The sequence below is a fragment of the Giraffa tippelskirchi genome, chromosome 8 (genome assembly GCF_054371585.1).
Source record: "Giraffa tippelskirchi isolate mGirTip1 chromosome 8, T2T-mGirTip1v1.2.pri, whole genome shotgun sequence".
NCBI classification, from domain to species: Eukaryota; Metazoa; Chordata; class Mammalia; order Artiodactyla; family Giraffidae; genus Giraffa; species Giraffa tippelskirchi.
Genome location: NC_137282.1, coordinates 15,993,640 through 16,021,165, shown reverse-complemented (window position 1 = coordinate 16,021,165; position 27,526 = coordinate 15,993,640). Strand labels below are relative to the sequence as shown.

At 42.0% G+C, this 27,526-nt stretch overlaps 2 long non-coding RNA genes across 2 annotated transcripts in view; one reads left to right on the top strand and one right to left on the bottom strand.

Annotated features, from left to right (window-relative positions):
- The window catches only part of LOC145518669 (uncharacterized), a 207,369-nt gene that overhangs the window by 21,588 nt on the left and 158,255 nt on the right, over nt 1–27,526 (bottom strand). The gene's annotated exons all lie outside the window — the stretch shown is intronic.
- Nucleotides 77–15,957, top strand: LOC145518671 (uncharacterized). The gene is made up of 3 exons (XR_014063109.1): nt 77–1,420; nt 2,187–2,261; nt 15,822–15,957. It is a non-coding gene; the product is annotated as an uncharacterized LOC145518671 (long non-coding RNA).

Genomic DNA, 27,526 nt, shown 5'->3' with positions numbered 1-27,526 from the left:
AGGAACTGGGTCAGAGCAGGCATTCATTTCTTGGGATTCATCTCATCACAGAGCATTTTATGACTTCATAGAGGCCAGATTTTTAAGTGCAATTCTCAGGTGAGGTGGTCTATAATAGCTCATGGATTCCCCAAAAGCCTATGATCTTAAAGTTCACATTTTCTTTGTATATGATCAGAAAATAATGTTGACTAATAAAAGGACACTCAAGGTGCATGAGCTTTTAGGGTGCGTGAGGGATTAAAAGAAACAGACGCGGAGCTCTAAGGACTACTGGGCAGTCCACAGCGACAGAATTCGATGGAAGGCAATTTGAAATGGTGAGAGGCAGCAGCAGCTCAAATGCTTTGGAAAGGTTTCATATGACAAAAATTATAACATGCCTAGAAGAAACGCAATGTACATATCAAACACAGTAAATGATGTGCAGAGCAACAATACAAGAGCTGTCAGAAAGCCAAGTGGCAGACCACTTTAAAATAAATGGTGCAGAAAAGGGCTACGAGGTCAAATGAAGGAAAACACAAACGGAGACAGCTAGAGGATTAAGGAAACCCTTATGGAAGTGACAGGACATCTGAGGGTCAAGACACGCTTTCTTTTATCCCAACCAAAGGCATTCTTATGGTTATTTAAGCATTCTTCTTATTAGGTCTTCTGAGTAAAAACACATCCTTCACATAAGAAATGCCTAAGTGTTCGAGGATGACTATTCAGACACTCCTTGACCTCCTTGCCTCCAACTTTAAGAGTTCCCAATCCTTAGGGAGGAGGCTATTTCTAGTGAAGAGCCTCAGAGAACTGGATTAGGAGTCAGGATTTGACATGAGGGGACATAAAGAGCCTCTGTCAGTTTCTGAATAAGCATTGTTTCATGACCCAAACCAAAAATCTGAAGAAGATTTTGAGTCACAAGGCTGTATGTGAAAAGACTGGGAAAAAGCCAAGTACAAGTCTCTTATGACCAGTCTTGGGGCAGAGCAGTGGAAATGAGAAGGAGAGGGTGAGCCAGAGAAATGCTGGAGAGGAAGGATTGCAGAGCTAAGGAAAGTGCTTGGTGATGGATGAGATATCAGGGATTGAACTCTCCTTGACTTCGTAATGCACTTAGCAGCCCCAGTCCTCAGGCAGGTGCAACTTGGAGAGAAAAAAAAAAAAACCCACCATTCAATTGTCACATCTTTTTATTACACGAGAAGCACAGATGTGTGATAGCCATGGAAGGGAATATGAAAACCAAGGGTGCACTCCTGATGGAGCACAGAGCAAACAAGACCAAAAGTACATCTCAAGTAGATTTTGTGTTCTGGTTACTGAAATGAAAGAGGAAATGTCAAAACGGACTGGAGTAACTATAACAGAGTTTGCTTCTGCAAGTCCTCTAAGGATGAGTTTATACTCTGAGCAAAGGAAGCCCAAGGTATAGTATGGAATTCTGTCCATGTTCAGTATGGGGAGGGGAGTATAGAGAATAGGAACAAGAGGACGCTCCTCTTGGTACGGAAGGAACTAATTAACCTGGGGCTGGTAACTTATATGAAATTGACATTTGTTGAGCTTCTACTGGGTGTCAGGCACTTTAGACACATTGTCTTATTTAAATTTTACAAAAATCCAACAAGGAAGAGTGAGGCTTGAGATAAGTACAATAAGTACCCCCATTGACTGTTTTGATTGCTAAGAGTTCTTGGAAAGTCTTTCCGGAGAGAAATAAGCATTCTCTTTATGAAGGAAGTGTGTGTTTTCTCTGAGACACAGAGAACGCTCAAGATAAAGAGTAGTGAACTTTTAGGGGATGTGCTAGTCTCAGAATATAATTTGTGCAAAGAGGGTATTAAGAAACACATTATGCTCGAAGAACATTTGATCACAGAGACAATAGGTCCAAGAGCTCCTGTGGTCTCCTCCTTCTATGAAGATGAAGGATTATTGTCATTAGGCCTCCTGATACAAGGCCCCCAGGCCCAGGTAGAAGAGCTGGAACTGAAGTGGTGACTTGTTTTCAGATCCTTTGATCCTATGGGTCTTCACCAGAGTTTGTAAACCTTGAGGACCAGTGGGCACAGTTCTTACTCTAATTTTACATCTGTGGAAACGTTGGATCAATTTCTCTGTAAATGTACAAATCATCAACTTGCATGCACCAATTTATCTATTACTCTTTTATTTGATCTTCCCTAACCCAGGTAAGGAGATAGGATATCTATAGCCCACACTCCTTTAGGACCCAGGTGGAGGATTCAAATAAAGGCAGCAATCAGGTAAGCTACTGTCTCTCAGGATGTATTTGCAAAGAAAAAGGTTGCTTGCTTCCATAATTGCTAGAAAATAAATGTGGCTCAATTCTTTCATGCTGGATGAATTTAGCTGCATTCCCCCCGGGGACTAATGTTTCTTCTCAGGGTTCTTTTCTTGAAATCCTTGTGAATGTTCGAGGAGAGGTCCCTCTAGAGATAACTATCTCAGTCACAGGCACAATGGCCTCTGAATTATGTTGCCATTTCTAGTGTGAATACTATGCCAATGCAGTATCATAGGTGACAATGAAAATGCACCCCGGTCAGGACATTCAAATTGACAACTTCTGCAACAGCCTTAACTTCACCCACACTGGTAAGCTGACGGTCTTATGTTATTGTACTTCCCAGGAAACATATGCCTCGATGTGCAATGCAGGTGAGTTGTGGTTACTCTGGGAACCTTCATTTTGCATTTCCTGACTTCTGTGTGTTCAAAGGGACAAGCTTTCAAAAATAGCCTACAGAAAAGCACATCAGGTCGGCTGGTGTTGTGTAATTCCCTGTGCCTGGGAAACGGAGCCAGGACCCTCCATGGCTGGGCATATTTGAGTCTGCTCCTGGGTTCACAGATCACAGAAGCAGAGGGAGATGATCAAGGTGGGGCTGGGGATGATGGAGACCCTGATCCAGGTGCCAAGTGCCAAGTAATGAACAAGAAAAGGAACGCTGATTAATTGGTGCTGTTACAATAACCATCACTGATTAAGCACTTACTCTATGCCAAGAGCTATTCTATGTATTTTCCTTGCACTTTTCATGTTAGCTTTATCTTCAGTCTTTGAAATAGGTTTTATCATCCCAACTCAGCCTATCTATCAGGATGCTGAGTGAAGCAGAAAATGCATACATTGTCCAAGGTCACATGAGCAGCAGAGCCAGAACACAGATCCAGTTCTGTTGCCCCCAGAGTTCATGTCCTACTCTGGGCTGCCTCTCCATCCAGTAAGTCCCGATAGGTAACTCCAGCTCTGCTCACTATATGTAATCTCATGAGAACTTTAACCTTGGCTTCTTCTTTGGTGAAACAGGGGTGATACATAACTAACAGACCACTGGCAGCTTAAAGGGGATCAAGTTTATGCATGATTTTGCTATTATCATTGGTGATCTCTGTCAAGGACTCCGAGATCACGGAGTTGGTTTAGTCAAATGGAAATGGCCAAGTAAGAAAGGCCTATCTATATTTATCCTTGGTTATAAGCTATCTGGGGCTTCCTGGTGGCTTAGTGGTAAAGAATCCGCCTGCCAATGCAAGAATTGTTGCTTCAGTCCCTGGGTTGGAAAAATCCCCTGGAGAAGGAAGTGGTAACCTACGCCAGTATTCTGCCTGGAAAATCCCATGGACAGAGGAGCCTGGTGTGCTGCAGTCCATGGGGTCACAAAGAGCCAGGCACAACTTAGTGATTAACCAACCAACCAACCATAAGCTATATGAGGGCCAGAATTTTTGCCTATTTTGTCCATTACATATGTCCAGTGCTATGAGAGTTCTTGGCACATAGACAGTCATATCTGTTAACTGAATGATTTGCATAAGCTACCTCCTACTCCACACTCTCTCCTGGTTCCTGCTATCTTTGACACGGCTGTGTGCTGGGTACTTTGGACACCTTCTGGCTTCTTTCAGAAACTGCCTGTCTTGCCCAATCGCATCAGCAACTTACTTTCTGTTTGGAAACGGCCATACTACTTGGCAAATAATTTAATGTGTTTTTACTCTTGGGAATTTGCAAAGCAACACAAGTTTTTGCATCCTATACTTTAAACCCACAATGATTCCAGATATGGACTTCTTAATGCTGTAACAAGCTTTGGTGGGCGGGAGGGAGCGGGGAGTTGAGTTTGGAAATCGACATTTGACATCCTTAAAATTATACTAGATTGAAATCCACCCATGTCCGTGTCCAAGATCAACTGGGCCAAATCTATGAAATCAGACAGTGCCACCCGCAGGAGACCCAGTTACCCCTCACAAGCTGTGGTTTCTAAGAAGTGCTGAAGTCTGTATCTTAGCACCTCTATAACTGTTTTAGTTATTTATTCTGCCTCCCAAAGGATTTTTCTTATGAGCCTTATGCTTCTAAAGGACCTTTTCAGGTTTTTGACATGAGTCATGTTTCTAAGCCCTGCAGCCAACAAACAGCTTCAATGCCCTACTATTTGTGTTTGAATTACCATTCAGTAAGTTTGGGGCTCGATGCTGTTCTATGTCATCATCTCTCCTGCGCCCTCCTGGAGCAAATGATTCCAGTATTTTTATCCTTATGGCCAGGTTTAAAATTCACTCATTCTAAAACAACTCAGAAATGACCCATTGCCTCTGGCTCTTGAGGTCTTACTGTCTGCTCTGTTTCCTATTAAGGTGATCTTCCTCCAAGACAGTGTTCTTATTTCTGATTACTCCTCTGACTCCCTCACCCTTCCCCTTCCCTCTCATTTCTTCCCTGAGATTAAAAAAGGCAAGCTTATGAAACTGGCAAATACATGCCTTGCAATGGTGAAATCAAGACACTGGAGTTTGAGACTCATAGACTCAGAGAATGAACTTAAGGTAACAAGTGGGGAAGAGATAGTTAGGAAGTTTGGGACTGACATGTACACACTTCTGTATTTAAAATAGATAACCAACAAGGACCTACTGTATAGCACAGGGAACTCTGTTCAATGTGATGTGGTAGCCTGGATGGGAGGGGAGATTGGTGGAGAATGGATACATGTATATGTATGGCTGAGTCCCTTCACTGTCCACCTGAAAGTATCACAACCTTGTTAATCGGCTATTCTTCATTATAAAATTAAAATTAAAAAAAAAAAGACGTTGGAGTTTGAATCATAACTTTGCCACGTGACGTCCGTGTGACCAAAGGAAGTTGTCTTAGTCTCTTAGACCCACTTTCTCATTCACCAAATGACAGAACCGACCCTTCTTTGTGAGAACTGACCTGTCATTGGTTAGCACCCACTCAAAGTTTCCTACCCCTGAGGAAGAAGAGTCATATTGTGGACTTCTTAGAAGAAGTATTCTATTAATAATAAAAGCAAATTTTTAAACCTATCAGCCAGATTTTTTTTGAGGCGATAAATGAGGAAGATAAGCCAGAAAGAAATGTTGTCATAACTGTGGGAATTACTGTGTTTACTAACTTGACTTTCTTTACAATTAATGAAGTAAAAGATTTATTTTGGTTTTGTACCTTGTGTAAGCGCGCATGTGTGTGGGCGCGCGCTCGTGTGTGTTTCGCTTGAGCTTAAAATTCCTTTTTCATGTCAGAACCAGTGAATTCATTCATCCCTTTGGATTAAAAAATTTCACAGAGTACCTCTCCTATGCCTGCTACCCTGTGAAATACAGGTTAGTACAGAGGCCCACGCAGGAGAAACAGAAAACCCCATAAATGATGATAATACATTGTGACAAATGCCACCATGGCGCCTCATCGGGGAGCTCATTTTTGTGGCCTCCTGTCCCTGTTTCAGGAAATGGAAGCATTTATGGGAGATGTTCTGAAGGGAATTTCCCCTGGCGCTTCTCCATGTCAGAGGGGACGTTTCTTTTGAAGTGTCTCTTATTATCGGAAGACAAAGCTCTCCAGAATGCGGCTGGCGGAAGCCGCAGGCAGTTGCAGGGGGAGAGAGGTCAGTCAGGATTATTGTTCTGTCGTAATTAATTAAAGAATCTTCCTAAGGTTCCCGAAAGCCCGAGAGACGTGTGCCATGAATATGAGGCAAGTGCTTTGGCTTCTGGTTTTAGTTTTCGCTGCGCATTTGTAGAGATTCAACAGTGAGGATGGCGTGTGTGATGTCAAACAGCCTGTGAGAGCAAATGAAAGACGTGTGTCACAGCCCGCAGATGGCAAACTGTATGAAAGTGTTAGTCGCGTCTGATGCTGCGACCCCATGGGCTGTAGCCCGCCAGGCTTCTCTTCTCTGTCCATGGGATTTTCCAGACAAGAAGACTGGAGTGGGTTGCCCTTTCCTTCTCCAGGGGATCTTCCCAACTCAGGGATCGAACCTGCATCTCCTGTGTTGCAGGCAGACTCTTTACCATCTGAGCTGCCAGGGAAGCCCCAAGTTCTCAAGAGTGTTGTTTATTGGTTGGTTGGTTGATTTGGTGGCTGGCTGAGCCCTTTGGAGCCTTGTGTGCCTCCATGTGTACATACACAGCTTTACCAGGCATCCCTGGTTCCTCAGCTGAAGGCAGTCAGCCATTCAGCAGGTGACTTGAAAAAAACAGGACAGTGTTGGTGGAAGGTTCCACCTCCTCTCCTCCGTTGGGGAGGCTGGGCTTAGGCCTGGCCACTGCAGTGTCCCTGACTCCTGCTATCGTTATGCTGCATCTCACTGGGAGGTATCACGCTGCTTCTCAACCTGTGTACCCTGTGTCTGCTTCCCGATAAAAGAATAAAGTGAAAAAAACAAACAAACTGAGGACACTGTGAGGGACAGTCCCAATTCTAAATATCTTGCTTCATTCATTTTTAGATGTTGTTTCAAACCACAACCTCACGGAGTGGCTACAAGGGTTAGCTCCATTAATATACATAGTTAGAACAGTGAATAAAAAATAGTGGGTACAATATGCATATTTGCTGTTAATATCACTGACTACTATTACTGCTACAATCCATTGGTATTAGTGTAAGCGTTCAGAAGTTTTCGGTGTAACACACATAGTGACACAGGCCACTGGGGAAGCTCCTACGAGCACAAGGAAGGAAAGAAAAGAGTAAGAAGTAAATGTTAGCCAAGGCCAAAGCCCTGGGGCTTCCCTGGTGGCTCAGTGGTAAAGAATCTGCCTGCCAATGCAGGCGACACAGATTCAATCCCTGCTCCAGGAAGATCCAACATGCCTCACAACAAACTAAGTCCATGCACCACAACTACTAAGCCTGTGCCCTACAGCCTGGCAGCTGCAATGACTGAGCCCATGTGCCACAATTACTGAAGCCTGCAGGCCCTAGAGCCCGTGCTTGACAGCAAGAGAAGCCACTGCAATGAGAAGCCCCCGCACTGCAACTGGAGAGTAATCTCTGCTCTCTGCAACTAGAGAGAAGCCCAGGCAGCAACAAAGACCCAGCACAGCCAAAACATAAAACTAAATAAATAAATAAAATTTAAGAAAAAAGAATAGTTCTTTAAAAAAAAAAAATAAAAGACCAAAACCCTCCTTTCCCCGCTAGCACATCCTACAGGTTGATGCCCAGGGCAGTCAGGACCTTCCTGGATGGTGTGGGGCTGTTTCAGTTGCTCACATCTGCCCTAGGGTCTGGTCCTCTATTTCCTTTTGGTTTGCCTGGACTTTCACGGCCACTCCCCACCCCATCGAGTTGCTAGCTGTCACTCTCCACTCTGACTCAGCCAGCAGGCATCTTAAAAAATCAACACAGGGAAACCCACAGCCAAGCATCACAACTTTATCTATTGTCTGCTCCTCACACTCTATGACATAAGGTTCCTCCCAGAGAAGTTATGGGTCTTTATGAGCACCACCCCCCTCCCCTTATCCCCCCATCAACTCCATGACAAATCATGACATGTGCAGCACAATTTGGCTTGGAATTTGAGCTTTGACTTCTACCCAAGAAATTATGTGTTTCTAAATATTGGCCGTCAGTTCTACTATTTGAGTCTAGATGATACGTGTGTATATTTCCTGTCTATTCAGATGACTGGTAACTTGGATGACAATGTGTTTTTCTGGTTGTTTTATTTTACATAAACTCTAACCTCCTTCTCTAACCCTTGAATTATTTTTTTCAAGGGATCAGCCAATTTGTGTTTGGTTGTCTAGAAAAAAAAAAAAGGTGTCTTATGGTGATTAGATAGAGGCAAACTTGCTTTCAGAGAATGTAATTTTCTTAAGATACGGGAGCTTGCTGACTTCCTTTCTTTGACACAAATATTACGCCTTATCTAGACCTACTAATGAGATTAACCTAGAAAATGGACCTGCAGAATGGAGGCTTTGTTTTAAACTTTGACAATTTCCCCATTAAAAAAAAGAATGCTGTGAAATCATTCATTAGAAAAAAAGCAAGCGGTGAAAAAGAACAATTGAATAATGTTCATTAAATTTAGCATTTCAGGCCAAAAATACAGAAAGGAAAAAAAAAAAAAATAGAGATGCTAGCCAAGGGCAAATAAAGGCAGTTTGCAGTCAACGGTGGCTGCCAAGGGCCAAGCAAAGGTCCCTGTTGGCCTTTGACGAATATTTTTCTAGAACAGGCGAACAACAGACAACTGTCTGATCACTCGGACTTTTGCCAGGATTTCTGGCCGCAGCAGTTCATAGGAAGTGTGAATGGTGAAAGTGTGCCTGTTATGATGGAACAGAGGCCAGCAGCTAAATGGGAGGAAGACAGAAAGGGAAGTTTTGCTCTTATTCTGTTCCAAGGTGCTTAATTTTTGCTTAATCCTCTGCTCACCATTTATCACAGAAGCTTCTTCAATTCACATGTGCTAAGTTGCTTCAGTTGTGTCCGACTCCTTGCAGCACCATGGACTGTAACCTGTCAAGCTCTTCTGTGGACGGGATTTTCCAGGCAAGAATACTGGAGTAGGTTGCCATTTCCTCTTCCAGGGGATCTTCCTGACCCAGGATTGAACCAGCGTCTCTTATGTCTCCTGCACCGGCAGGCGGGTTCTTTACCACTATTGCCACCTGGGAAGCCCTTTTTTCAGTCTGTGAGTCTTCAAACACACGTAGCCCACCCATTCCATGTAGTTTTCACCCCAAATCTGGCCCACATGATGTCACATTTCTCTACTTTGTGGAGATAAACCTTAAATTCCTATAAAGGCTAGTGAAGTAATATACATGAGGGAAACTGCCCAGAATTTCCAGATATTCCTATTTTTTATTTAAATATTTATTTATTCATTTGGTTGTGCTGGGTCTTAGATGTGGCATGCGGGATTTTTGATTTTCATTGCCGTTGTGTGGGGTGTTTAGTCATGGGCACGCGGGATCTAGTTCCCTGACTGGGGATCAAACCTGGGCCCCCTGCATTGGGAGAGAGAAGTCTTAGCCACTGGACCACCAGGGAAATCCTTAGGTCTTCCTATTTTTAAAGAAGCTCAAGTTTCAGCTGAAGTTTCCCGAGTTACGTTTTCCATTGTCACTGGTCCCTTTAACTCATCACTCCTGCCTTTCAGGAAGTAACAGGAAGGGTGATCTCCCGACAGAGACTGTGCATTCTCAGCATTAGGGACCATCTCTCCTCCTCTGGATACTTTCCCCACTGCAGTTCATCATGTAAATGGTCCCTATAGACAGGGATCCCATCAGAGCACTTGAGATGAGAGCACAAGCAAAGCCTCCCTTTGAGATGAAGAGGCTTCTCTTATTTCTGCCTGTTCCCATTTCTGAATCCCAGCTCCAGGAAGTCAAGACGTACTACTGACACCAGGAGTAAATGCACATCCTGAAGAAGCCTCAAACCTTCCAGATTTCTCTTTTTGCTTTGTCCACACCATTGCCTCTATTTGAATGTCTATACCTATATTTCACGTGTCCAAACTCAACCTGTGACTCAAGGATCAGCTCAACGGCTAATGTCTGTCTGAGATCTTTCCACATTTTAAAGTTTTCTCTCTACCCTTTGACAATTGCAGCAGTTTATCTATCAGCATTGAGCCAGAACTTAACACTTGTAACCCTATATTTTAGTTATTTGCATACATTTACCGCATTCTTGTACATCGCAATAAACTAGTTTCTTGGAGGATTCAAGCTCAGCATTACATCTCCTTGCAAAGCACATTGTTGACTCGGTAAATATTCACAGAATGAATGTTTTACTTCTTCCAGCTCCATGATGCAATTGTTTAACACTGTAATTTTCATTGCAAATGAATATATTGCTTACTAACACATTCATTTACATCTAGTATTTTGTCCTCAGTTTACTTTTGAATATTAGCAGTTATTTATTTAGCATGGTGAGGTTGTAACCTGACACTGATCTCAATGTGATCTTGCGTATTTTAAGACATTCAAAATAAAAACAATCAAATGATCTGGAAGCCTACAGGCTCTCTTATTAATCATGTATTTTGGCAGTGAGAGTTGCAATATGTTGCCACCTTTTAATTAAATCTGTCCTCTGGTGAATTAGCCAAAAGAGAGAACATTTTTTTTTTAAATGAACCAAGAAGGATAAGGAGGATATTAAGTCCAGGAAACCATTTGGGTAATCAGAACCTTTGGTGTAGAAACACCAGGGCTACATCATTTTCCCAGGGGCTGTGAGAATGCTGCAGGCAGGAAGGGAGGCCAGGAAAGAACCTTTCCATTTTGACTGGAAAATAACCAATAAAATATTATATTGCTTTATAATATATTAATGGATACTATTGAACCAAAGAAAGAAAATGAAAGAAAGTGAAGTCGCTCAGTCATGTCCGACTCTTTGTGACCCCATGGACTGTAGCCTACCAGGTTCCTCCATCCACAGGATTTTCCAGGCAAGAATACTGGAGTGGGTTGCCATTTCCTTCTCCAGGAGACCTTCTCTACCCAGCGATTGAACCTGGGTCTCCCGCATTGTAGGCGGACGCTTTACTGTCTGAGCCACCAGGGAAGCTCAAGAGGACGAGTCAATTATGAGCTTGACTAGATTGGGAGTGTTAGATGGCAGATGAAATTTCAGAGGCTATGCAGATTCTAGGATACTACTATCCATGACTGCATCACAGAGCTCTTTGAAAATCGGCTAACAGCAATAGGTCTTATTTTTTTTTTATGGGAAGATAATTGCTTTACAATGCTGCATTGGTTTCTGCCATACACATGAATAAGCCATATATGTATATCCCCTTCCTCTTGAGCCTTTCTCCCACCCCTTCATCCCACCCTCAGGTTGTCACAGAGTGTCACAGAGTGTCCCCGTGTCATACAGCTTCCCACTGGCTCTCTGTTTTACACACAGTAGTGTATATATGTCACCGCTACTCTCTCAATTCAGCCCATCGTCCCCTTCCCCTGCTGTGTCTACAAGACCGTCCTCTTATGTTTGCGTTGATCTTATCTTAAAAGGCACACAGATACAAAACTAGCCTTAGGTTGAGACTCGTTGAATCAGAACACATTGCTCTCTTAGGGGCAAGGAAAATGCACCTTGGGAAGAGCTGGCAATTTTCTCAAGATCATATAGGAAATTAGTGACAGAGGGGTAGGGTCACTGGACAGGGCCTCCAGGACTCAAGCCTCGGTCTGGGTATTTTCTGTGATGGTTGGTATCCAACAAATTAAGTAATTAATTTTGATTGAATAAAACTCACTTACAATTTTGCTCGCTAGGAGGGAAATGGAAATTAAAGTCTAAGATCCTCCATGTCAGGCACCATATCAGGCCCTTTCACATATACTCCTCTACTACCACAACAACCATAGGTAAAATTCTTCTTATTTTACATTGAGGAAATGAAGACTAAGAGAGACTGACTTTCTGGGACTTCCATGGACTTTGCTTTCCATGCAGGGGGCACAGGTTCCACCCCTAGTTGGGGAGCTAGGATCCCCTATGCCTTGGAGCCAATAAATATCAAAGCATAAAACAGAAGTAATACTGTAACAAATTCAAAAAAGACTTTTAAAATAGTCCACATTAAAAAATCTTCAAAGGAAAAAAAAAGAGAAAGATTGACTTTCTCAAATTTATACAGATGTAAAATAGGACTCAGATATGAATCCACAGCTTTTCATAGCCATTTAGAGATCACTTAGGGCAGCAAATATCATCTTCTTCGGTAACCTGAACTAGTTCAGGCTTGAGCATACTGCAGCTTGGGGAACCTCCTCTCCTCATGCCCCTCCACAGCTATTCCTCCCTTTCTGAGCTTCAAGTAGTCTCAAAATTTCCAAATCAGCAACCACACGGCCACTTAAGCAATTTCCTTGGTCAACACAGTGTTCTCTTCCGTCACCATGCTTTCATCAGGCTGATAGTGATGTCTGCCTAGGAGGATGGGAAGCAGGTTTCCCCTTCTCTCCTGTTATTTATCATAAAGCAGTTTAGTCCATTTGGGGGCTTCCCCGGTGGCACGGTGGTAAAGAATCCGCCTGCAATGCAGGAGACACAGGAGATGCAGGTTCGATCCCTGGATCAGGAAGATCGCCTGAAGGAGAAAAGGGCAACCCACTCCACTATTCTTACCTGAGAAATCGCATGGACAGAGGAGCCTGACAGGTTACAGTCCCTGGGGTCACAAAGAGACAGACACTACTTAGCACAGCACAGTCTCTGTTTACACTTCATGTTTAAGCACCTGCCTCTGAAATCTAACAAACTGGTCTCAATCAAGTGGTTAGGCTGTTCAAGTTTCTCACAATGGTTCCAGAAAAAGTCTTCACTCAAGGTCATTAGCTCCCCTAGATGGGGTCCCAAATTGAGTGACAATACAGCTTCATGGTTAAGCACACAGAATCTGGAATAGGTTACGAGTTCAGAATGTGGTCGATGAATGTAATCCTGTTGACTGAGCAAAGTTCATCTTGCTTAGATCCCCTTTCTAACCTGCAAAATTGAGGGGAAAAATAGCTTTGTTTATTCATTTAATTGGACTGTGCAGCTTGCAGGATCTTAGTTTTCCAACCAGGCATCAAACCTGTACCCTCGGCAGTGAAAGCGCAGAGTCTTAACCACTGGACTCCCAGGGAATTCCCTGAATAGCTTTATATTGTTGGGAAGAGTAAGTGAGAAGATGACGATAAAGCTTTTAGGTGAGTGTCTGGCTTGTGGAAATTTCTCAGTAATGCTGTCTATTGTCATGTCTTCAAGTGTATCTGGGGCAACATGCAGAAGCAGGGCTACTGGCCAGGGGATACCCTCTCATTATTTTCACTGTCCAAACACATTCTCCTTGTCCACTGAGGAATCCCACGCCTGGTCCACGGGGCCACTTTTCTCTTCTCCACAGCAGCTCCTGGTTTTAGCAGCTGTGAGATGGCACAGACAAGGCACCCTATCCTCATCTCCTTTTTTTCCAGTCATGCTGTGTTATCCATGCTCAGAACCGCACTCCAGCTTTCACTACCTCTGAAATTGTTCACAGACGCTCACTCCCTAATACATCCTGCGTCCCTCTTCCTACCTTTCGAATGCACCTTTCACTTCAACAGTACTTTGTTGTTTAGTCGTTAATCTGCGTCCCACTCTTTGAGACTCTAAGGACTATAGCCCACCAGGCTCCTCTGTCCATGGATTTCCCAGGCAAGAATACTGGAGTGAGTTGCCATTTCCTTCCCCAGGGGGTCTTCCAGACCAAGGGATTGAACCCGCATCTCTTGCGTTGGCAGGCAGATTCTTAACCACGGAATCACCAGGGAAGCCACCAACAGTACTTGGACCTCATCAAATCCTCTCCAATCCATTGTCCCTGTCGTTTCTCATTGCTGAGCTCCTTTCTTTCTTCTCCTGTCTCTGTATTCAGCCGAGGTTTCGTGAGCCTTCGTTCCTGTTCGTCCCTTGTCCACCTCTTTCTCCACTGCACCTTCTTCTAAAACTGCCCACTGCTAATAATGCACCCGTGAGTCCTCAGTGCTCAGAAAACCTTTACAGAAGTAAAGAAAGCTGAGATAATTAGACTGAACAAGAGAAAACAAATATCTCTGCCCATGAGGAGTGGTATTACAGATGACTTTGCTATAGCCTTTTCAGGGATAAACATGTACCCCATAAACAACCGAAGTCCTTACTTCTTGCTGAAACTCAAATGTAAGGGCTGATGTATGCTTGCTTGTCTATTTGTTTATTTATGCTCTGATTTATTTTATTAAATGTGACCATGAAAAGTAAGCTACACAGCATGTACTTCATTTAGAAAGTTGTGCATATTTGTCTTGTTTGGAATTAATTGTTTTTCACGTTTAGCTCATTAGAGCAGGGAATTGATGCCCTAATATTAGAGCAATAGTAACATGAATATACATATTCTAGTAATCAAATGTGACATATTTAAGGTTGCTGACTCACAGCATTGCTTGGAAAATGAATCTGAATCTTGGAAAACTGCAAAGTTCAGTTTGTAATTTTCTAAACCTCTTGGACTAAAATTCAAAATGTAAATTTTGTAAAATTAGACTTCAAAATACATTACTGCAATATAGTACTTACCAATTCTTAGGGTTGGGATGGAGGTACTTTGTCATGGTGTTCCTAATTACATATTAGGTTCTTATTTCAAGAGCCCTTTGAAAAGTGTGTATTAATGTGTGTGTGTGTGGAGTATTAGGGAAATACTTATTATGGGAAATAAAAACAAGAACATAAATTCAGAGAAACAAATAATATTGATCAGCCATTGTGCACCAAATTCAGGTTTCTCACTAGATTTTACAAAGAATGAGATCTAGCATTTTTTTCTAAATAAAGGAGATAAGGAACAGGTGCTTTTTCTCTCCATGCAAGCTTATTTTCTAAATTCCAGTCATGAGGGTTTTTTTTTTTTTTTAAGCCACTCTTCGAACACTGGATAAATGGCTCCCTCTGCACTGAGTTGTAGAATTAGGGCAGGTCCTCAAGACATCTGTGTTTGGCAGAACCCAAATCAATCCACCTGCCTTTAACTTTTATTATCCACAAAATTTATCTTTGGCACTTTCTTTTCTAAGTAAATACATCGCTCTGCCAACTTAAGGAATGAAAAGGCTGAACCAAAATTCTTGGCCAGTTTTTTGTTTGTTTTTCTTTTCTGAATATGATCGGTACTTTTCACAAGACAGAATTTCATTGGGGAAGGTGTTGTCACTGCAAGTTAAGAGAATGAGAAAGGTGGAGAGGAAGGGAGAGAGAGAAAAGAGAAGAAATGAGGTTGCACGAGGGAACAGTTAGTAGCATTGCGCATCTGCTCTGTGCCTTGGATCCTGTTTAGAAGCTTAGGGGATGTGGAAGAAGTAAAGTAAGACCCAGCCTGCCTAACAGATGGCACGGTCATCTTCTGTGGTCAACACGCACATGTGAACAACGAGGCTGTGCCTCTAACGAGTCTTGTTTTTTTTCATCAGTGCCTTCTTTGCCCCCAAAGTCTCCTGCAGTTTATCACATTCATCCAAGGAAGGGAATATCACTGCTTTATTCACTGCTGTGTTCCCAGCACCTAGCCTAATCGGTATGCAAATATTTACTGAATAATCAACTGATAAATTGAAACAGTCACAAATACCTGAGTGGAGATTTATATTGAGGAGACAGATCAATAGCTGGAGAATTTAAAAAGTGATCTGGGTGAAAAGGTATGTTTGGGAGTCTCTCTGGACTTTTCAACTTGAGTTAATTTCTGTCCAAGCATGGTGTTTATACAGACATAGGCAATGCTGGTAATCTGATCTAACCTGAGTTTCCACTGCCCTCTGTGATGGTCTTTGATGTTGTTTGCCAAATATTCAGATTCTTTCCATTTGGGGATAGGCCACGTGACTTTAGTTCTAGCCGATGAGTTTAGGTGGAAGTGACATATATCACCTTGAAGCAGAACTGTCAACTGGTAAAGTAAGACTCTCTGTGTTTCTTTTTTCCACAGTGACTGACAATGTTCCCATGAGTGACTAATCTATCAACCCGCCCACCCCGCAGCAGACAGTGGCAAGTAAACAGAGCCCCCAGCTGACCTCAACGACATGTTATGTGAGCTAGAAATAAACCACTGTTGTCTAAAAGCTCTGAGATGTTGGTGTTGTATTACCATAAGATTACGTAGCTTCTCTTGATGGATATGCTTCTTGACCTAAACTATATAAGTAGGTCCATCTCAAGTTTCCAGTGTCCTCAACATTCTTTGCTTTCTCCTTAATCTGATTAGTCCTTTTCTTCCTCTCCCCTCACTGAATTCTTAACCTTTCTGTAAAGACTCAACGTGAGCGTCCTACCTCCTCCCAAACCTTCCTTGACCATTTCAGTTGTGCTTTAGTCACTCAGTCGTGTCTGACTCTTTGCAGCCCCATGGACGGTAGCCCACCAGGCTCCATTGACCATGGGATTTCCCCGGCAAGAATATTGTAGTAGGTTGTCATTTCTTTCTCCAGGGGATCTTCCCAATCCAGGGATTGAACGTGTCTCTCTTGTGTCTTCTGCATTGACAGGCAGACTCTACCCCGGAGCCACCTGGGAAGCCCATTTCAGTACTCAGAGCTGAATCCTTCCTTCGAGTTCCTGAAGTCCTGATGATGAAAGTTCTTAGTTTCTCACCTACTGCTTTCTGTGCTAATTTTTCAAGGGAGCACATGTTCTTTTTCCACTTTAACACAACTTCCTTGAAATAATCTGAAATCATCCTTATTACTGAATCTCTCAAAGCCCCTTTGAACCTTCTGGGATGAACTACCCACAGCCCTGATTCATTCACTTACTTAATCTGTCAGGAGACATTTAAAGAAACCCTACCATGTCTGTTGAAGACTCTGGTTAGTTGTTAAACCATCCTTTTTGCTGTTCCTCCTGTGCATATAGCTAGCCTTCATCTGTCCGTTTGTATTATAGTTACATTCAATCATGGGACCAAATTCAGGCCGATTATCCGTGGGTAGAGATGCTGAATGGGTTCTTTCTTGGCACATAAAAATCTGCTGTGTACTTCCCTGATGGTGCAGTGGATGAGCATCTGCCTGCCAATGCAGGGAACAGGGGTTCAATCCCTAGTCTGGGAAGATTTCACATGCCACAGAGCAGCCAAGCCTGCGCGCCGCAGCTACTGAAGCCGTGCACCCCAGGGCCCTCCCACCACAACAAAAAGTAGCCCCTGCTCGCAGTGACTAGAGAAAGCCTGTGCAAAGCAATGAAGACCAAGCGAAGCCAAAAATAAATAAATAAACAAATAAATAAAAGCTGTGATGATCGGTTTCCTTCTTTTCTTTATTGATTTCTAGGGCAATTCACCATTTGGACTTTTGAGTCGATAAAACCTTTATTATGGTAAACCACTGAGAGTTAAGGTTGTATCTGTAATAGTGGCTAACAGGATCTCAATTAATAAAGAGATCTGAGAGTACGGGATTGTCATTTTTAACGTCAAGGTCAGGGAGTTCTTATTGAGAATGTAACATGTGAGCAGACAGGTGAGAACAGAGGGAGGGAGCCCTGTGACCATGTAGATGGAGAAACTTATGGCTCAGCTCAGTTCAGTCGCTCAGTCGTGTCCGATTCTTTGCGACCCCATGGACTGCAGCACACCAGTCTTCCCTGTCCATCACCAGCTTCCGCAGCTTGCACAAACTCACGCCCATCAAGTTGTTGATGCCATCCAACCATCTCATTCTCTGCCGTCCCCTTTTCCTTCAGCCTTCAATCTTTCCCAACATCAGGGTCTTTTCTAATGAGTCAGTTCTTCGCGTCTGGTGGCCAAAGTATTGGAGTTTCAGCTTCAGCATCAATCCTTCCAATGAATATTCAGGACTGAATTCCTTTAAAATTGACTGGCTTGATTTCCTTGCAGTCCAAGGGACTCTCAAGAGTCTTCTCCCACACCACAGTTCAAAAACATCAAATCTTCAGCACTCAGCTTTCTTTATGGCCCAAATCTCACATCCATACATGACTTCTGGGAAAACCATAGCTTTGACTATACTTTTTGTTGGACAAGTGGTATCTCTGCTTTTTAATACAGTGTCAAGGTTTGTCATAGCTTTCCTTCTGAGGAGCAAGTGTCTTTTAATTTCATGGCTACAATCGTCTAACTCTTTGTGGCCACAAACCTCCTCTGTCCATGGAATTTCCCAGGCAAGAATACTGAGGTAGGTTGCCATTCTTACTCCAGGGGACCTTCCTGTTGTAGGGATGGGACCCGTGTCTCCTGTGTCTCCTGCATTGGCAGGTGGGTTCTTTACCATGAGGGCCACCTGGGAAACCCCTCAATCAACTCTACTCCAGTGTTAATAAAAATTTAAAAATGCATACTTCAAATGAGGGAAATAAAAGATAATGATCCAGACAGAGAAAATAGTATGTGTAAAAGCCTTAAGGCAGAAACATGCCTGGCATCGTCCCAGGACAACAGTTAGCTCTAGGCCATTCAGGTATGACCTAAATCAACTACCTTATGATTATACAGTGGAGGTGATGAATAGAGTCAAGGGATTAGATCTTGTAGACAGAGTGTCTAAAGAACTATGGACAGAGGTTCGTAACATGGTACAGGAGGTGGTGACCAAAAACATCCCAAAAGAAAAACAAATGCAAGACAGAAAAGTGGTTGTTTCAGGAGGCTTTACAAATAGCTGAGGGAAGAAGAGAAGTGAAAGACAAGGGGAAAAGAAACAGATAAACCCAACTGAATGCAGAGTTCCAGAGAACAGCAAGGAGAAATAAGAAGGCTTTCTTAAGTGAACAAGGCAAAGAAGTAGAGGAAAACAATAGAATGAGAAAGATTAGCGATCTCTTCATGAAAATAGGAAATATCAAGGGAACATTTCATGAAAAGATGGGCAGATAAAGGATAGAAAAGATAAAGACCTAACAGAAGCAGAAGAGATTAAGAAAAAGAGGCAAGAATACAGAAGAACTATACAAAAAAAAAGGTCTAATGACTGGGGTACTCACGATGGTGTGATCACTCACCTAGAGCCAGACATCCTGGAGTGTGAAGTCAAGTGGGCCTTAGGAAGCATCACTACAAACAAAGCTAATGGGGGTGATGGAATTCCAGCTGATGCTAAAAGATGATGCTGTTAAAGTGCTGCACTCAATACGCCAGCAAATTTGGAAAACTCAGCAGTGGCCACAAGATTGGAAAAGGTCAGTTTTCATTCCAATTCCAAGGAAGGGCAATGCCAAAGAATGTTCAAACTACTGGACAATTGTGCTTATTTCACCTGCTAGTAAGGTTATGTTTAAAATCCTTCAAGCTAGGCTTTAGCAGTAGGTGAATCAAGAACTTCCAGATGTTCAAGATGGGTTTAGAAAAGGCAGAAGAACCAGAGATCAAATTGCCAATATTTGAAAGCAAAGGAATTCAAGAACACATCTACTTCTGCTTCATTGACTACACTAAAGCCTTTAACTGTGTGGATCACAACAGACTGTGGAAAATTCTTAGATGGGAATACCAGAACACCTTACCTGTTTTCTGAGAAACCTGTTTGTGGGTCAAGAAGCAACAGTTAGAACCTTACATGAAACAATGAACTGTTTCAAAATTGGGAAAGAAGTATGACAAAGCTGTTTATTATCACCTTGCTTATTTAATATATATGCAGAGTATATCATGTGAAATGCCAAAGTCGATTCTTTCAAATTTGGGGGCTGGAGGAGACTCTTGAGAGTCCTTTGGACAGCAAGGTGATCAACCCAGTCAATCCTAAAGGAAATCAACCCTGAATATTCATTGGAAGGACTGATGCTGAAGCTCCAATACTTTGGCCACCTGATGTGAAGAGCTGATTCATTGGAAAAGACTCTGATGCTGGGAAAGATTGAAGGCAAAAGGAAAAGTGGGCGGCAGAGGATGAGATGGTTAGATAGCATCATCAACTCAATGGACATGAATTTGAGCAAACTCCGGGAGATAGTGAAGGACAGGGAAGGCTTGTGTGCTTCAGTCCATAGGGTTGCAAAGAGTTGGACATGACTTAGTGACGGAGCAACAACAACAAATAGGATCAAAGAACAAGGGCTGAATTAAGTGAAAGAAGGTACTGCCTGGTTTTTCAGGACTAGAGAAACTTATAAGACTATTCTAGGCTCTGGACCTGTTCTTATACCTTATACGCCCATTACCTTCATATTTAAAGCCCATGCAAAATTTTATTGTTAACTTTGAGTATTTATACCAAAGTCACTATAATAAAAATGAAATGAAGATCTGGTTATGATCTTCTGTACTGCACTTTAATGCTTCAGACTCTGACTTAACTTTCTTTGGCAGGTATAGCAAAATTCATGTGCCCCACGTAGGTTCAGAGGAAGAAGTGTGTACAGACTGCCAATCCTTATAAATGAGGCCATCGGCTAAATCGTGACTTTTCTCCAAGAGGGGAGAAGAACTTCAAATCACCCCATACTTCATACAAACTCAGAGGATGTTAGTGGTTGCTGTCAGCGGCCAGTGCAGCAGAAGGTCAACCAGAGATGCTGCAGTATTTCATTCTACTCTGGAGTCTGTTCTAACAATTGTCTTTTCAGGTGAGCTTCAGGTCAAACGGATAACTGAATGGCTGTTCGTTCATTCCCTAACTATGTTTAAGCCATGAGGTCTATTAGACATGGCTATTAGTATGTTCATTTTCTGTCATCTTAACATCTGAAGAGCATACATTTAAATATTTTCTTTTACAATATTAGAAAATAACCAGTAGTAGAAAAATAAATGAGAAAATGCCATAAAGAAAGCTTTTATATATAGGATGATAAACAAAGTCTTACTGTATAGCACAGAGAACTATACTCAATAACCTATGATAAACCATAATGGAAAAGAATATTTAAGAAAATACATACATACATACATATATATATATATACATATATATATAAAACTGAATCACTTTGCTGTATAGCAGTAATTAACACAACACTGTAAGTTAACTATGAAAGTGAAAGTGTTAGTTGTTCAGTCATGTCTGACTCTTTGCTACACCATGGACTGTAGCCTGCCAGGTTCCTCTGCCCACGGGATTCTCCAGGCAAGAATACTGGAGTGCGTTGCCATTCCCTTCTGCAGGGAACCTTCCCGATTCAGGGATCGAACCCAGGTCTCCTGCATTGGAGGCAGATGCTTTACCATCTGAACCGCTAGGGAAATTAACTATACTTCAATTAAAATACATATATATATATTAAGAAAATGCCACAAAGAGAAAATTTATGAAGGGAGAAAGTAAAATATCCATTTAAGTATATGGATAGTATTTAATTGGCACAGAAATATAAACTGCATGGTTACACCATTAAAAATAATGCACCTTATTGATAAAGTTAAATTAAATCATAGTAATTCTTTACAAAGATGTATGTAATCTTTGATAGGAATTTTGATAGGAAAATCTTCTCTATCATATATTAGCGATATAATGTAAACTTGAAAAAAATTAGAGGGTAATTTGGCAAAATATTGGAATCCTTTAAAGTATCTATCTCTTAGCTCAGCCCACTCCGAATATCTAGGATGAGTAACATCCTAATAGCAACAACCACACCCAGTGTCCAGATCTCGGTCACTAAACACAATTTTCCAATTAAAAGGAATCAAGGCTCCATGGAGAAATGATTGATTGTAGAGCTGAAAAAATTGGAATTCTTGGAAGTTTGGAGCATCTTATGACATCAAAAAGAAAGAATAAATAAAAGTCATAGAAGTCAGACAGAAAAAGACAAATACCGCATGGTATCACTCATAGAAACAGACAGTAGATTGATGGTTGTCATGAGGATGGAAGGAAATGGAAATGGGGAGGTTGGTAATACGGTACAAACTGTCAGCTATATGATGGGTAAGTTCTGAGGATCCAATGTATAGCATGGTGACTACCGCCAATAACACTGTATCATAAAATTGAAGTTTGCATGGAGAGTTGCTCTGAAGCATTCTCATTGGAAAAAAAATAGGTAACTATGTGAAGTGATGGATGTGTTGATTAACTTGATCTTGGGTGTCCCTTCACAATATATATTCATGTTATGAAATGTTATCTCATAACATTGTACAATTAAATATATTAAAATTTAGCTTGTCCATTATATCTCAATAAAACTGGAAAAAAATTGATAGGAACCAATCTGAAAGAGTTGGCCAAAACTAGACCAGAATGAGAACAAATAAAGTTTGTATTGGATTATAACCTAAAGAATAAAATAAATAACTATGAATCCATACTGATAGAAATTAACTAACCAGTCAATCAATAAGGGAGAGGAACTTTTTCTTAGGAGAACAATTCCAAACAATAGATGCAGGTACTACCACCTTTTAGGAGGTGGAGCTTAATGTTCCTTCACTTGAGTGTTGACTGGACTTGGTAACTTGCTTTCAAAGAAAAAGAAAAATAGTAACTTTTTTAACCATTTGGTTAAAGTAGCATCACCAGAGATAAATCAGGATGGTATCACGTACCCTTTGATATGATGCATTGAAAAGTGTACCTTACCTTTTTGGTATTCTTCCCTTAAACTCATGACTTCAATCTGATCATGACAAAACATGAGACAGACCCTAAATGAGGGACATTCAACAACATCTCAAAAATACCCTTCAAAAATATTGAGGCCTTGTAAAAAACAAGGAAAGCATGAGAAATCTCCATAGGCCAGAGGAGACAGAAAAGACTTGATGACTGAAGGTAATATAGGATCCTGGATTAGATTGCAGGAGAGAAAAGACATTAGTGGAAAAATTGGTACAATCTAAATAAAATGTTTGGTTTAGTTAAAAAAAAAAAATACTCCACTGACCAAACAATATTTCTCCTAGGTACTTATCCTGTAAGAATACAATTCTGACATGTATGGGTGGTTCTCAAACTTTAGCATACAGCTGAATCACCTGGAAGCACTATGATAACTAGATGGCTGGGCTCCACTCCCAGAATCTTTTCAGTACATCTGGGATGTTGGGGAGAGAGGAGGAGTTTACTAGTCCCCAGTGCTGCCACTGCCCTGACCTGGAAACCACATACTGAGAAGACTGACATACGCAGACACTATTATTTCAAGGATGTTTACTGTCGTAATTGTCTCCTGGATGACACAATTTTTCTTATGAATGTTTTCAAATCTTTGAAAAGAATTTTCAAAGGTTTCTATAATAGGGCTGTGTTGCTTTTGTAATAAGAGAAGATTATAATTTTAAATGAAAGAGGCAACTCTTTTTTTACACGATATTCTTAATACCAGTAGGAGATTTTTGTGTTCTAGAGGGCAGACTGATGCACAGAACATACTACTGGTGGCTGCTTTTTAAAAATCAGTATTCAACTTCATAAAGTGAGAAATTGAAAAACGTAGTTTTTGCTTAAGCTTTTAAATTCAACCTAGAAAACTGTTATTATGGTTATAAGCTTAATAACATTCAACGATCACTTCCACTGGAACTTTAATATCGTTACATTCTCTTAAATATTCTATACCATTTACAAACTTGGCTACACTCGCTTAAAATGTTTTAAACTTCATTTATAACTGTAACATAATAGATCCTATTTTTACATATTTTAAAATAAATGTTCAACAAGCAAAACTTTCCCAGATACTTTGATATTCCATATAAATCTATTAAGTTATACTTTAAAATGTAGGGACTCTCAAGCTCTTTAAAACATTCTAATATTATTTACAAACTTAGCCAAAGACTTATACGTTTCAACTTAAAATTCCAAATCCAAAATCAATGACTCAGTTACATGGTTTACATTTGACTTGTAACATTAATCTTTCAGAATTTCAAAATGCCAAATCCTTTGCAATACTATAATCATTTGAAATGCCAAAAAATGAAGATTATTTCTAAAATTAACATAAATGATTGTTCCATGGGTCTGAATTACTTCTTCAGGTATATACTGTTATGGTTTTAATTGTATCACCCCCAGAGTCATATGTTCATCTCCTACCCTCCATGACCCAGAATGTGACCTTTTTTGGAGTAAAGATCTTTACAGAGGTGATGAGTTAAAATGGGTGAGGGTGATACTGCAGAAGGCAGAGAAAATGCTCTCTGAAGACTGTGTTGAGTGTCCCGTAAGCTGAGGAGAGTTGATGAGCTGAGAGCTGACAACGGAAAGGAAAGCAGAATGAGGAGATGGAAACAACTTCTCACCAGGGGGAGTAAATGTGTTCACAAGGACACACTTTGAGAAGTTAATACATTTATCCTCTCCCACCACTGAAAATATATTTTGGGGGGGACTTCCTTAGTGGTCCAGTGGTTAAGACTCTGAGCTTCCACTGCAAGGGTCACAGGTTCAATTCCGCACAGCATGGCCAAAAAATAAAATAAAACAAACACACACACACACACATTTTGGGGGCATAAGTAACAGTGTCTAGCAGCGTCTACATATTCATAATCCCTGAATAACCAGGTGAGATGCTTAGTCTCTCTGTTTCTCAGTTGTCTTGTGTATGAAATGAGGGTAACAATTGCAGTAAACCCTATACATCTTTGCCCACCCCCTTTTCATTTTGGAACTCACCATTCCACAGGACTTCAGAATGCAAGCACCTTCAGCTTTTTGCCTGAGGGTTTTCTGTGGCCATTCAAGCCAGGGAGTTAAGGCTCCCAGGAACAACCTTCAACTAGTAACGAACGGGAGTTGGTCCGCAGACACCCCAGCTAGCTCACTCCAGCTTTGACAAGTGCCCTCTGTAAGTTTCCCAGAAATGCCCAAGGATGGAGCCCCAGTTACCCTGAGAGGTAATCTGCTCATCAACCTGGGCTTCATTGGCTTCCTTGCCTTCTTCATTCCCCACTTCCCTAAGGAGCCTGCCTAGAATCACCTCCCAAAGAAAAGACATGCATGCAAATCCTTCATTCAAGGTTTACATCTGGGAGAATCTAATTTAAGAGAGTAATATACAACCTACTAGTGAAAACTGACTGATGGCACTTTTTACATCCAGTGTCTAAAATTAGCCACATATCAGCTTGCGGAAGTTGTCTCCAATGTTATGGCTAGTGTATAGCCATTCCAAGGGTCAACCCTTAGGTGTTTGTTGTTTTGGGTTTTTTTACACTTAAAACATTTATTTATTTTTGGCTGCACTGGGTCTTCCTGGCTTTGTGTAGGCTTTCTCTGTTTGCAGTGAGTGGGGAGCTACTCTTCGCTATGGTGCACTGGCTTCTCATTTTGACGGCATCTCTTGTTGCAAAGGCACGCAGGCTCAGTAGTTGCGGCTCCTGAATCTAGAGCCTGTGATCAGTAGTCATGGTGCACAGGCTTATTGCTCCATGGCATGAGGAATCTTCCCAGACCAGGGGCTGAACCCATGTCCCCTGCATTGGCAAGTGGATTCTTACCCACTGCACCGCCAGAGAAGTCCCAACCAGATGTTTGTGCAGCAATCTAATGATGCATGCTCTTCACACTTTCCAGAGTTAGACTTGGTGTTGGGCATGAGAAGATGCGGATTTTCCTTGTAGTTTTCCTCAGCTCTGCCATCTCAATATATGTGCCCTGCCTGTTTTGTTTCCACAGACTCATACCATAACCGAAAATGGGGTCTGGCTGCTTGCCGATCAAAAGCCATTAAAGAGGCCAGGTTGGTGGAAAGGAAAGTTCACTTTATTTTGGATGCTAGCCACCCAGTGGGGTGGTGGGGGGTGGGCAGACTCATGTCCAAAGGCCACCTCCCCCCACCACTGACAATCAGTGGGCTGGAGCTTTTATAGACTGAGGGAGGGGGCTACATGCAGAAAAAGTACAGTCAGCTCTGACAGTCATCTTGAAATTGGTCATCAGTGGTCTGATCAACGTCATCTTGATTGTTTTAAGTACATTTAATCTTCAGTTCCTGGGTCAGTTTGTTTCCATTCCTTGAGCCAGTTCTCAGAATTGTGGAAGCTCATGTCATGGGTATAGTCTGGTCATCAGTTAGTTAACTTTTTTGAATGGGGGTGGGGTTTTCAGTATCTACAAGACAGCTCACAGGATATGGCTCAGAATACTATCTATAGCCCTTGTGAGAGTCGTTCAGTCATGTCCAATTCTTTGCGACCCCATGGACTATACAGTCCATGGAATTCTCCAGGCCAGAATACTGGAGTGGGTAGCCCTTCCCTTCTCCAGGGGATCTTCCCAACCCAAAGATCGAACCCAGATTTCCCACATTGCGGGCAGATTCTTTACTAGCTGAGCCACAAGGGAAGCCCAAGAATACTAGAGTGGGTAGACTCTCCCTTCTCCATGGGATCTTCCCAACCCAGGGATTGAACCCAGGTCTCCTGCATTGCAGGTGGATTCTTTACCATCTGAGCTATCAGGGAAGATATCTATAGCCCTTGAGGAGGAACTAAATGTCCCTGACTTTGCTTCATGGCTAAATTATTACCGTGTGATCTCTTCTGACTGTTTTCCTTTGTTTCTACATGTTCTTACTTCTCATTAAACTTATTCTTTGGCTAAAGTTTTTCCACAGACAAAAGGCAGGTGGAGGACATGGAGGGCAAGGAACACGGGCTTCTGGTTTCAATACCAGTCAGAATCTGAAGGCAAACCCTGGCTCACGACCTCATCAGGGTGAAAGCTAGAACGAAAAACGCCTGAGAGTCCAGCGAGCAGCATCTCTGCAGTGGAAATGTGTGGGCCCACACAGTTCTGATACATCTCAGTCCTGCTAGGATGCAAACCATTTAATAGTCACAAATGACTTCACTGCAATGCAGTCAGCATTCCCAGAGCAGCATGTTTCCACTCCTGTCAGGAAGGTAGTACAAAGAATAAGTTATTCTCCACAAAGGAGAGAAGAGAAATAGCTCCTTAAACACTTCTCTTAAAGCTCTTACCCTGACTGCCTCCATTTGAGGCAGCTGTGTTATTTGCCGACTTTGATACTGATGGTTTACACGCACAGAGTAAGAACTCAGAATTACTTTGCAAATATTTATTTCCTTTAAAAGGTACTCTGTGAAATACATACCTGGTTAATTGTATTTTGTTCATTTTTCTAGGCAGGACCATGTGTCACTGAGTTTGATCTACCTAAAAAACACAGTTGACCCTTGAACAAGATGGGTTTGAACTGCGCAGGTTCGCTTATACTAGGATTTTTTCAGTAGTAATTTTAAAAAATTATTGATTTTGGCTGTGCTGGGTCTTCGTTGCCGCACACAGGCTTTCTCCAGTTGTGGTGTTGTTGTTTAGTCGCTCAGTTGTGTGCAACCCTTTGGGACCCCATGGACGGTAACCCACCAGGTTTCTCTGTCCATGGGATTTCCTAGGCGAGAATACTGGAGTGCATTGCCATTTCCTTCTCCAGGGGATCTTCCCGACTCAGGATGCCAACCTGTGTCTCCTCCTTGACAGGCAGATTCTTTACCACTGAGCCACCTGGGAAGCCCCAGTAGCAGTGAGCAGGGGCTGTTCTTCACTGCGCTGCATGGGCTTCTCGTGGCAATGGCTTCTCTTGTCGTGGAGCACAGGCTCTAGTGCGTGGGCTTCAGTAGTTTCAGCTCACAGGCTCCAGAGCACACGCTCAGTAGTTGCCCCACAGCATGTGGGATCTTCCCAGACCAGGGATTACACAGGTGTCCCCTGCATTGCAGGGCAGATTCTTAACCACTGGACCACTAGGGAAGCTCAGTAA